Source organism: Rattus rattus, chromosome 3 (assembly GCF_011064425.1).
Source record: "Rattus rattus isolate New Zealand chromosome 3, Rrattus_CSIRO_v1, whole genome shotgun sequence".
NCBI lineage: Eukaryota > Metazoa > Chordata > Mammalia > Rodentia > Muridae > Rattus > Rattus rattus.
In genome coordinates, this window is record NC_046156.1 from 37359067 (window position 1) to 37371843 (window position 12777).

The window sequence follows — 12777 nt, forward strand, 5'->3', positions numbered from 1 at the left end:
GTGACAAGGCTAGCCTTGCAGCTGTGCGGACTCTTGCAGGAAATCCCCATTCCTGAAGTCAAGCACTGTCCATACCCCATTCAAACTAAAGGCTTCGGCTGGCAAAGGGACACCCCCCACCCCTCACCCTCCACCAAACACACCAAATTGCTGTCCTCAATGTCAGTCTTCCCTTAAGTAGCCCTGCTAACTAAACCACCCTACACGGTAACCATGGAAACTGGAGCCTCCTGCCAGCCACGTTCAACAGACGCATGCTTCCTGTTGGCAGCAGCCATTGGCTCCTTTCCCAAAGTGTCACAGCCACCCCAAGTAGAAGCAGGGCCCCAACTCTGACTGACTCTCTCTGATGGGTCACGGTAAGAGGAACAGGAAGCAGCTACCTCTTACTGTTCAGGACATAGGGGGAAATACTACCTGTAGCCTCTGACCCTTCACTACCTCAGCACTATGTCATCAAGTTCACATGGAGCTACTCCGAGTCTCTGTCAAGCAGTCCTGTGATTCACTCTTGGCAATCAGTGAGCTGGAAGACACTGTCCAGGGCTGTAAGGTCCAGCTAATCACCATCCAGAGCATCAGCTGGGATGAACATCACTGTGATCAAAGCAGCTGAGCTTCTAATGAGAATGGGAAGGTTCCTCTGTCTGTGCCTCTCTTTCAAGCACACACAGACACACATACACACACACATACACACACATTCACACATACACATACACACACATTCACACATACATACACACACACATTCACACACACATACACACACATTCACATACACACACATACACAAACATTCACACACTCATTCACACACATATACACACACACATACACACACATACACACACACACTCACATACACACACACACACACAAGCACACACATACACACACACTTTCACACACATACACATACATATACACACATATACACATACATACACATACACACACATACACACACACACACACACACACAATCACACACACATACACGCACACACACACTACTGAAGGTCTCTCCTCCCACACATACCACCAATTCTTTCTGGCTTGTAGTTTGTTTTTGGTTTCCACCAAGTCCTAGTGACCTGGATTTTGGTGAACAAAGGCATCTTTAATCAGCTACGGGATGAAACCAAAGAAACCAGTCCTCTGCCTCTGGTGTCCCTGCAGGAAGGGAAGGATAACTTGGCTTTGCCATGTGACACTGCAGTCTCACCTCCCCAGGATCTGTCTGTGAGGCCCATGCATGGGAAGTAGTGACAGGTCGAGCAACAGGCTAGGCAGTCCTGCTTCCCAAGATATCCGGCCTGTGCCTGCCTGACTGCCTGATTCTGAACAGACACTGTGGTCTCCAACTGCAACTGTCCCGGGGTGAGCATATACAGCATCCACTCTGCATTTCACTTTCAAAATAGTAGTCAGTTAATTGCGTGAGACGTTGGACACGCTCTTATAAAGCAGTCTTTGTGTCAAGGACTTCTCCATACTGTAGGCTACCTGCTCTGAATATCCAGGGTAGGCTGGGCTAAGCTGGGACACCTGGAAGGACAGATATATTAATTTCCTCTTCATGTTAGAATCGTTCCAACTTCTGGTCAGCTCCTTGGGAGTCACCCTGTTTAAAGTCGAGGATACCTCCACACACACAGGGCCTTTGAGCTGGTCTCAGGTACCACTGAGAAAGGATACGACTGGAGAAGAGGCTAGACCTTAGAGCTAAAGTGGTTGAAGACAGTCCAACACGTTACCCTCTTGGCAAACGAGAGTCAGTCCTTGCTGCAAACAGGAATGTAAGCCAGACTAGGTGGGCAGAGGGCAGGCAGTGCTGTTGAGATCTCTGCTGCTCTGTGTTCGCAAGCTCCTGCTGTGCCGGGGTAGATGCAGAGGCCCTGGAAGCAGGCTCTCCAGTGTGACAGAGGCTCGGGCATCTGCATCTCAGGTTGACAGTCTCCCCAGATTCCTCAAGGGAGAGGAGGGAAGATGGCTGTTAAATGTTCTCTTTCAGGAAACGGTATTGATCTGCCCCACACAAAGACTAAGTACAGGCTTCACAAATAGATTCCTTTCTATTGGACATCAGGCCCCGGCCCCTCCCCCGGCAACTTTATGATTCTCCAAGTAGCTATTAAAATTGCATAGCTGAACAACGTGGAGCACCAGGCAGCCTCGAGTTTCCTTTCTGACTGTATGGTTCACAGTTCTACCCCATACGTCACTCTATCACAAACACCCATTGCGTCCTGGTATCTCCTCAGAAATGCTGTATTCCGCATGCATCTGTTTCCATACTGTGGCATTGCGGTAAAAATTAAAAGAATATGCACACTGGCTGAGGCTATAACTCAGTTGGCAAAATGAAAACTCAGCCTAGCACAAATGGAGACCTGGCTTCTATATCCCAGCACAGCACACACTGGATGTTGTGGTATTCTTCTGTACCCCCAACACCTAAGAGGATCAGAGTCTAAGGTCATCAGTCTAGGATCTTGTGTATCCCAGATTCTGTCTCAAAAGGAGGAGGAGGGGAGGGAGAAGGGGAGGGAGAGGGGGAGGGGGAGAGGAAGAGGGGGAAGGAGGAGGAGGGAGGGAGAGGGGGAGGAGAGGGGGGGGGAGGGTTATAGGATGTAGGAATTCAGCTTCTCAAACAGCCTCAGACTATCTAGTAGGCTTGAGCATCTTTTGGTAGAGAGCCAAGGGCCATCATCCCAGGGCACGAGGCAGATTCGTGATGCTTGCTCTGGCGTTTCAAGGGGGGGGCACTCTTCTATATCCCCTGTGAGCCCCTGGGAGTCTAAGCCATCCAGGGTGGCTCAGCACCTACTTTGCCAGGCTTCCCCCCATTGCACAGTAACCATGCAGACATCGCATGCAGAGCAAACTTTGTTTCTGTCATCTCCACTTCTGGGTTTTCTCGGCTGTATGCGTGGCCTTTCCCTTCCCCCCTACTTTTAGTGAGAACAGCATAAAGAGCTGACAGCCAGTGACCATAAGAGTGGCACAGAGGACCCTCTGTGCAGAGGAGCCTTGGGGAAGTGCCCCTCCCCCATCGGGACCAACGGAGCTCTTTCCCGTCTTACAGGCACTTCTGCAAATTGGCACCTTCCAAAACTGAGCTGTGAGACAGACGTCCGCGTGGCTCCAAAGAGACTCGGAACACGTTCCAGGCTAGAACACTGCGCCAGTAGCTAGCTGAGTGACCTTGGGAGATTAGTCAACCTCTGAAAACCTCAAGATGCTCCCTGGACATACTGGGTGATCACAGGCAGCGTCTGCAAGTGCGAGCTTCCATCCTCTTTGAAGAAAGGCACTAAAAACCACCCTCTACCGCCACCAACTCTCAGATGCTGGGCACTCTGACCTGTGTCCTCGCATAAGGTGGACAGTGACTGAGTCACTGCCTTACTGCAGCTGGTGCTGAGGACCCTTCCAAATTTTTAAAACTAGAATTAACGAAGAGGAGATAAGAGTATTTAGCCTTAAAAGTATATTTTAGTCCTCAACCTCAAAACCTGGAAATTGAAATCATACAAAGGGCCTTTAATCACACTCACTCAGATGTCTGCACCTTTTTTTTTATCTGATGAGCTGTTTATGGAAACAGGCAGGAAACACATCCGCAGTATATCCTCCATGCACACCCCCAGAGCCCTTCTCCTACTTCTAAGCTCTCCACGGGACACCCAGTCCCAGCCAGTCTGACTGAGCACCTATGGGTAATACATTGGATCTAGGCGATCCCCTCCCAACCCCACCCCTGCTCCTGCCCCGTCATTGTCTTTGTGCCACTCTGATTCTGGCTACAGAATCAGACTTCAGTCTATGTTCTGACCCGCTGTCCTGCCAATCTCACTCCTCCAACACCTCCATGCTGGGTGGCTGTTGCCATGACAACAGATCTATGGCTTCTGCTTAGAGTTCCCTCTAGCCCCCCAGAACCATCTCCCAGGAGCCTGATTTCTTCATACTGCTCTGGTCGGTCCACATTACTGGATTGTCTGATACTAACTTATTTCTAGAGTCATGCTTGTGTCTAGCCTCATGAAGGTTGTGCTGTCCAAGCCATCCTAATTTATATCTGTATACCCACTCCCCTGCCCCACCTCTTCCCCGTAACCCTGCGACAGCAGTCACAGTGAGGATTGCTGAAGTACAGGGCAGGCAGGCACCAGGGAACACCACACTCATTCCAACCAGGACAGAGAACAGTGGAATTAATCCTTTTCTCAATACATTTTAACCACCTGAATGAGAAACACTTCAGTAGAAAAATGGTCCTTTGTCATGTCAGAAACATCCTGGCTAATTATCCTCTGAATGATATGGAGATTAATCCTCCATTCTGCCAAAATAGCTCTGAAAAAACACTCTGTATTAGAAGCTCTTAACTGGGGGCGAAGTATGGCGTCTATGATCTATACAAACCACCATGTGATAGATAATTTGCTCACTGGAGAAATAGGTTAATGCTTATGCTCAATTCTCAAACACTTAGGGGACCTAGAAGTCCCCACTGATTGGTTATTCGCTTTTTTAAAAAGGAACTTGATTTATCTATTCATTTATTTGTGTGTGTGTGTGTGTGTGTGTGTGTGTGTGTGTGTGTGTGTGTGTGTCTACACTTCCATGTGAGAACCTGCTGTCTCCTTCACCCTGTGGGTCCTGGGGATCAAACTCAGGTCCTCAGGCTTGATGGCAGATGTCTGCTAAGCCATGTTGCCAGCCTGAGGTTCAGAAAGACTTTCATTCAATAGCCAGCAGGAAGGAAGTGAACAAAATAGCCTGTTGATCATGGCTGTGGCTGAGGACATGTAAAACCCTTGTCTGGTTGGCATGGACACAGGTTGGCTTGGCAGGGCTGTGACTGGTAAGAGGAGGAGCCTGGGAAGCAGTGTCGAGGCCCCATATGGCTATGAGGTAGCTTTTCCCCTTAGGAGAGGGAACAAGCCCTTGCCCTCCTCTGGTGGAAGGGCTTGTGTACCACAGTCAATGTGGAAAATGTACAAGTCTGATCGCAGCAGCCCCCTTGGCAGCCACACATCTGGGGAGGGCATCGAGAGAGGTCACAGCGGTCACCCACATCTCTCTACCTCATTTCCTAGTGGGCGGTGTTCCCAAGGGTCAGAATATCTGCCGAGAATTCTACCAGTGTCTCATGGAACGCACTAGGAGACCGGCATCATTATCGCCATGCTCTGGGCAGCAAGCAGGAGCTCTCAAAGTGAATAAGGAAAGCAAGCCAGAACCTGCTTTACCCGATGTGCTAATAGAATCACGCCTGGCTGCCAGGACCAGAAGAGTCTAATCTAAAGCAAATGCAGGAGGCAGACTTCCCTCATCCAGCCACAGACAGCGCTGCAACACGGGATGAGGGTTCATCTGGAACGTCAGGGATAGTGGACAACACAGTAGGCAGCGAAGTGTGGTGCACAGATTAGAGATGCTGAGCAAAGAATTTCAGGACCGGGAGGCAGCAGGACCTCAGGTGTCGAGCGCAGGCCAGGAACACTCTGTGTATAGACCTCCTTGGTGGGGGAAGGCTCTCTGTGAGAGTCTGCATTTATCAGCAGCCAATGTCTTCACTTCCTTGATCATGGCCAAGTACAATGATGTCTTCAGGAGCGACATCTAAAAGGTCAATGTTTTCTTTACTTGGAGCCTAGGGTGAGGACGATGGATTGTTTTTGCCAGTGTTCAAAGGCTAGTTCAATGCCACCAACCCCCGCCCTGTCCCTGTGTACCTTACAGTGTTCCTTCCCAAACAGGTGGGAGGGCTGGGTGAGGAGGGAAGGGGGAGGTAGCAGGGTGAGCAGCAGGAACTGACCTGGATCATTATCTGGAACACTGTGTCTTAGGGTTGGGTCACTTGTGATAATAGGTGTGGGAATCTTTCCAAGGCTGCACAGCAGACAATGAGGTTATGCACAGGTCCCCCCGAGGTCTCACATCTCTTACTCTGTAACAGTGGTCACCACAAAACTCTCGAGTCCATAAATAAACCCGGAGAGAGTGAAACTACGGAGAGCTGTGTGCAGGTTTTAAGAAGAGAGGGGAAAGGGGTATGGGGAGGTATAGCAGCAGAGTGTAGCAGTCACGTGTCAGCATGGTATATGTGTAATCCCAAGAAGACGCAGATAATTAGAAAAATAGCCTACTATGATCCTAAACATTTATGGGGAAATGTGTAAATACCAGATGGTGGTGTTGGAAACATGATCATAACAGATTCAAGAGACTTGTGAGAGCGGAACAGTTTTTAATACGTAATTCTGCCGAAAGGGAGGCAGGACAGAGAAAGGGCAGAGACGGCTGGTGCGCTGATTTGGTATAAGAGGGCATCTTTAAAAGTTCCCTGGCCATGAGAACTTCCTGTCCTTTTCTCCCATTGGCTGGACTGATGAATAATTTGGGGCTTGATCCTGCCCCCTTTTCTGATGTGGGTGTCATGGTCACTTAGCAGACCTCCAGTAGCCTTCCAACTCTCAGAGTTCTGAGACAAGCAGGTGGCAGCCCTAGAGGGGCGGGGTGTATGTCTAATGCCTCCTGCTTGCCTGTGACTACTGAACTCTTAGCGCACCTCATATTGAAAGCGGACCTAACAATCTAATTCTGACAGTGCTTCTCAATAGCTCAGCCTTACTGGATATCATATGTATTCCCCTGGTGATGGATGTGTAATCTAGTCAGAGTACTGGATGGTGAGCTGTCCAAGAGTGAACATATGACCAACCTGAGAGCTTCCCTGGGATTTTTTTCAAACTGGAATCGAGGAAGAAGTTCGCTCTCCTTTTGAATAGGAATCTTTCAGACCAGAGGGCTAAGCGTGATCCGTGCAAAAAGCTGATCTGAGAAAATACAGCTTCTGCACTAAGAGAGGCGGACGTAGAAGAGCATCCTTGGGGTGCTCTCCTTCCCAGAAGGAGCAGCTGCCCAGACTGGTCTGCCCAGGCCCTTCCCAGTAGGAAGTTTACGGCTTTGTTTCACCAAGTTTACAGGATCGCTTATCGTGAGATTCAAACTTGAGATTAACCCAAACACAGGACCCTTTATCAAACTTGGAAGAGAAATGAGATGGTGTAACTTTCATTTGTGTCCTTAAAACTTGCTTTCCTAAAACGTCTTCTTGGAACGTCAAGGACAATGAGCTCAAGCTTAAGTTCACGGTATAGGCTAACACACCATGTTGGGCTTTGCTGCAGTCTTGTACGCCATCTCTGCCTCTGAGAGATGCTCAGAAGAAGCCAATGTAAGGCTGACACTGCATGAAGCTGTGCATGATTTCCCCAGCTAATAACAGGGCTCTCCGCTGGTGCGTCAGCAGCAGGTAGAAATGAATGGTCTTCTTCAGTCTGCTACGGCGACTTACAGGGAAGAACTGAGCTGTCCTGAGTTCTCTGGGATAGAGAAGACATGGTTTGCCTTTAGGGGAAGAAGATTCTTGGAGCTGGGATGTTCTGTGTCACCGAGTATGGGTGTGACCGTTGAGACACGCACAGCATCCTCCCAGGCTAGGGGCAACTATGAATTAACATCTTGCACCTTCCCCTTTGCAAGCCCCGGCGTGATCTGCCATCTTAACCATCTGGAGGACATTGTTTAAAGGCCCGTTTGGTTATTTGCAAAACTTGCAAAGCCATTTCCTTCCAGAAGCCAGGAGCCCCTCTGATGGTCAAACCTAAGAGGAGAACTTGAAGACTTGAAAGGTACACCATCCTCACCCACACTCCAATAGTCCTTCAATTTGTTCTCTAGCCTGGGTTAGAGGGCTTGGAAGCCCTGGTTTTCAGTCTACATGGCCTTTGGGGGATTCCTTCTTCCTCCCATGGCTGGTGCTTTCCTTATGATCAGCAAGGAGCCTCCAGCCTGACCCTGCTTTCCAAGCCGTTCCATTAGAATGACTGATGGCTTTGAAACCGTCTCTTATTCATAGTCATCGCAACGTTCAGATAGACGTCTAAATATAATAGGGGCCCAGGAAACGCTGAGCACTGTGTAGAGACTCTCAACCCGCAGTCCACAGGCACCTTGGCAGAAGGATATATAAGAGCTGTGCACTTGTATTTCTGGGGACATGATTTTTATTCTTTTTAGATGTAGAAAAGTAGGGAACCTATCCTCTGCTCCCCAAATAGTTACCCACACAGGCATGAGAAATGACGTACCACACTGAGTTCTAACAACACCCACCTCAACAGAGAGAGAGAGAGACAGAGACAGAGACAGAGACAGAGACAGAGAGACAGAGATGAGCCAGCTTTGTCATTCTGTTTGGATTATGACTCATGACAGTGTTAATTATTAACTTGATACAGTCTAAAGTCACCTGGTTTGGCTATGTTGGGTTGTTCTGAGGGCATGCCTATGGGGAGTCTCTCTTCTATTTTTAGAGTTTTATTTACTTTTCTTTCATGAGTGTGGGTGTGCTGTCTGCATGTATGCACATGCGCCACATGCATGTAGTGATCATGGCAGTCTGAAAATGACGTAAGACCCCCTAGAACTGGAGTTAAGACTCTTGTGAACGGCCGTGTGAGTGGTGGGAACTGAACCTGAGTCTCTGCCAAGAGCAGCGAGCACTCTTAACAGCTGAGCCATCTCTCCATCCCTGTAGGGGACTGCCTGGATTTTAAATTAGTTGAGGTGGAAGGCCCAACCTACTGTGGACAGTACAACTCCTTGGATTGGGGTCTTGTGTTGAATAAGAGTAGAGAAAGTGAGTGTGTGAGCATTTATTCTTCGTGAGTTCTTGGACGTGTTGTGACCAGCTGCCTCAAATTCTTACCTGGAATGCCTGGAATAAGCGGACTATAAACTGGAACTGTAAGTCAAATGAAACCTTTCTCCCCTAAGCTGCTTTTAGTCAAGAGTGTTTTATCTCAACAGCAGACAGGAAACCAAGGCAGACCTTTCTCACTTTAATCCAGATAACCCTCTCGCGCCCTTAGTCTACAAGCAACCTGGGATCCCAAACTTGGAGGCGTTGAGGCAAAACAAGGTAATTCTCAACTCACACCATCTTGGCTCTGCTCAAGTCTAGGCTCCTTCTATAAAGACCATGGGGACACAAAGCAGAGGAACGTCCACGCTGGATGGATTCAACCGAGCACACAGACCCCTCTCCTGACACAGCCACCTGCGCCTGGGAAAAACCAGAGCCCAGCTGGAGCCTCGGGGCACAGGAAGCGGTCCATCAGCTTCGTGGCTTCTTCTGCACAGAAAGCTCTTTGGAGAGGGTGAATGGAGGCTTTATGTAGTAAGTTCTCATCCGCAAGCTAATAAATATGTGGAATGGCCTCTCGGACCAGGTTCCTGCAGCCTGGACACTGAGGTCATTCAAGAAACAATTAGATGCCATCTGGGGAGAACTGGGCAATTGCCTCAGAGGGCCAAACAGTATGTTCTCATTCCCAGGGTCTGACACATCCTTATCTCATTCGCAGGGAGGAGGGGGTGGAGTCTGGCCAGCTCATCCACACCAGGGGCCCGGAGTGAGCAAGTGCTTGGGCAATGGAGAAAAACTGAAGGGTCAGGAGAACGTGGCTTCACAGCTTGCCCCAAGTAAATCCATCTCCTAAATGAATTTATCCCTTGCCTGCACTTTTACTCCAAGCATAGCATCATTGTTGTAAAGCAGGCCGTGGCCTCATCTAAGTTTGGGTTTGCACAGCTTCAATATGAAGTAATTACAGAACAGCAGCTGCTTCTGGCCCGGCTCTTTGCAGGACGTAGTGATTAAAGCCTTAGCTCAGCAGTTTGGAGTTATACAGAGTTCACGGTTCACCCCATTTCGAGGAACAGGCCCGTGCCTGAGAGCTATTTCCTCCATAATATATTCTCATTTTTAATTTTAAATAAAATTTACTGTCTTCTCAATATTAATAATCAGTCTTTAAACATAAATGCAACTGTTAGTTAAGGCTGAGATGGGGGTGGGGGGCAATGCACTTAGATAAATAGCAAAGGGTTATTTGCATTTTAGAATTCCTACAGTTCTGAAGTGCCAGGCTAACCCCCTAGTCCAAGGTCCAAGAGACTAAAGCTTCTTTTCTTAAGGACTGAGACTTTCTTCACCTGGTACTCTGCATCAACAGTCACACGGATGGGGTCTATGCTGAGTAAAACGGGTTCCTTAAGAGGATGCAAGGCAGAGGGACCAGCTACACCAATCCTGTCTCCACTCCTGACCGTCCTGGGCACACATTATGTAAGAAAGGATTTAGACGACACTGTGAGGACCGCTCTCTTTATTGAGTCATGGCTTAGAGAATATGGGCATGGTTACTGCCTAGAACAAGCACACCAGTGGTCGGTATCACCCTCTGAAGAGCCGCTCTGCTGTGGAATGCCACTCTTTGGCTCACAAAGGCTATCTAACAAACTACGGTTATTCCCACTCGAGGACTTAACTGGCAGACATTTTCGGGGGTGGGGTAGGGATGAACAGAGTGGTCTGTTTCTTCAAGGAAAACAACTGATAGTGTTTGTGACCAAAGCAAAGATTTGAGCTGTCAGGCGAACACTGGGATTTCGAAGGACTTGTAGTCATCACCAAGAAACCATAGCTTATCTCCATGCTAATGACTTTTCTGGGAGGATTAGTGGTAATTGTCAGCTAACTCATTTTGATTGGATATCAGGAGACGTGAACATTGAGGTTCATCTAACTCCTTGAACCAACATTCTTCAACTATCCTGGGCAGGATGGCACTATTCAAACTGCAAGGCAGACAGATGGACCTTAAAGAACGGAGTAGAAGAAGAGATGGTGGGTGAGGCTTCAGAGTCTGGGCTCTCAGGTGAGGCACCCTCCAAGGTCTAGGTTAGCGTCACAGGAGAGCTGTAATTACCTTAAAGGGTTGCTTACCAAAGTACTTCTGCCCTTTTGAACCACATACCTATGTGAGACTGGGTTCCCTCAGCATCTAACCAAAACGCCAGGAGCAGACACAAGAGAAGCTGGGCTCCCTTGGGCCGGACAATAACGAGACTTGCAAAAGCATAAAGTGATGCCATCCTTACCGCTGAGTGTGCTTTGCCTTGAAAAATGGATATCTTTTCATACGAATATGCACTTAATATTTACACATTGTTCATTTTGAATGAGTACACCAAGCAAACATAAGATGTCATAAAATAAAATAAAATAAACATTCTAAAAATTCTCCCATTGTTGCCTGGGGGGATACAGCAGAGGTTAACTCCAGAACCCATGTAAAAGCTGGCCATGCATGGCAGAGACTGGGAATCCCTGGGGTAAACTGGCTAGCCAGACTGGCCAACACGGTTCGCCAAGAGACCCTGCCTCCGTATATAATGTGGAGGGAAATCTAGGAAGACATTTACCTTGAGTCTCCACAAATGCACACATATATAACACACACACACACACACACACACACACACACACACACACACACACACACATGCACCCACATGCATAGTAATGAACACAGAGACATGTGAACCCCACATATGTGGAAATGCATGCACACCACACACATATATACAAATAATTTCTTTATTTTAATCTCCAGCACAATGATTGTTAATAGTTATAACTCATATAACTGAAGGATTTTTTAAAAAAGGATTCTCGATTTTTAATAATGTGAAAAGGTCTTGACACTAGAGTTTAGGAATTTTTCTCTAATATATTTACACTGTTTGTTTTAGATAATTTAGACCAACCCACAAGTTTTCAGTGTATTCATGGAGTAAACTATGGTATAAAAGAGGGAGTGTTTTAGCATGGAGGTGACAATACAGGTGATATACAGGCCTTTAACCCCAGCACTCGGGAGGCAGAGGCAGGCAGATCTCTAAGTTCAAGGCCAGTGTAGTCTACAGAGTGAGTGACAGGACAGCCAGGGGTACACAGAGAAGCCTTGTCATTAAAAACCAAAAATAAAAGAGGGGTGGAGGGAGTGTTTTATATTTTATACATGAGTATTATATGTATACTAGAGAAAATGTGTAAACTGAGAGAAATGTGAAAAGCAAAAAGCAAAATAAAACAGAAACATCCCTTTAATTGCCAGGAGAATTTATTTTGACCCAAATATTACTCAAACAGCCATTCTGCCATTAGATTCTTTTTTAACATCTATTTTTATTTATGTGTATGTGGTCTGTGTGGGAATGTGTGTGGGTGTGTGGGAGTATGTGGGGGTGTGGGGATGTGAGGGGTTGTGGGGGTATGGGGATGGGAGTGTGTGGGAGTGTGTGTGGGATATGTGTGTGTGTGTGTGTGAGTGTGGGGGTGTGTGTGGGTGTGGGAGGATGTGTGGGAGTGGGAGGATGTGTGGGAGTGGGGGGATGGGGGGGTATGGGGGGTGTGCAGGGTGTGTGGGTATGTGGGGTGTTCATGGAGATCAGAAGAGGGCATCAGAGTCCCTGAAACTGTATTTATAGGCAGCTGTGAGCTGTCTAGAGTGAGTGCTGGGAACAGAACCCAGGTCCTCTGGGGAGAGCAACGAGTACTTTTTTTTTTTTTTTATTAACTTGAATATTTCTTATATACATTTCGGTGTTATTCCTTTTCCGGTTTCGGGCAAACATCCCCTCCCCCCTCCCTTCCTTATGGGTGTTCCCCCTCCCACCCTCCCCCCTATTGCCGCCCTCCCCCCAACTGTCTAGTTCACTGGGGGTTCAGTCTTAGCAGGACCCAGGGCTTCCCCTTCCACTGGTGCTCTTACTAGGATATTCATTGCTACCTATGAGGTCAGAGTCCAGGTTCAGTCCATGTATAGTCTTTAGGTAGTGGCTTAG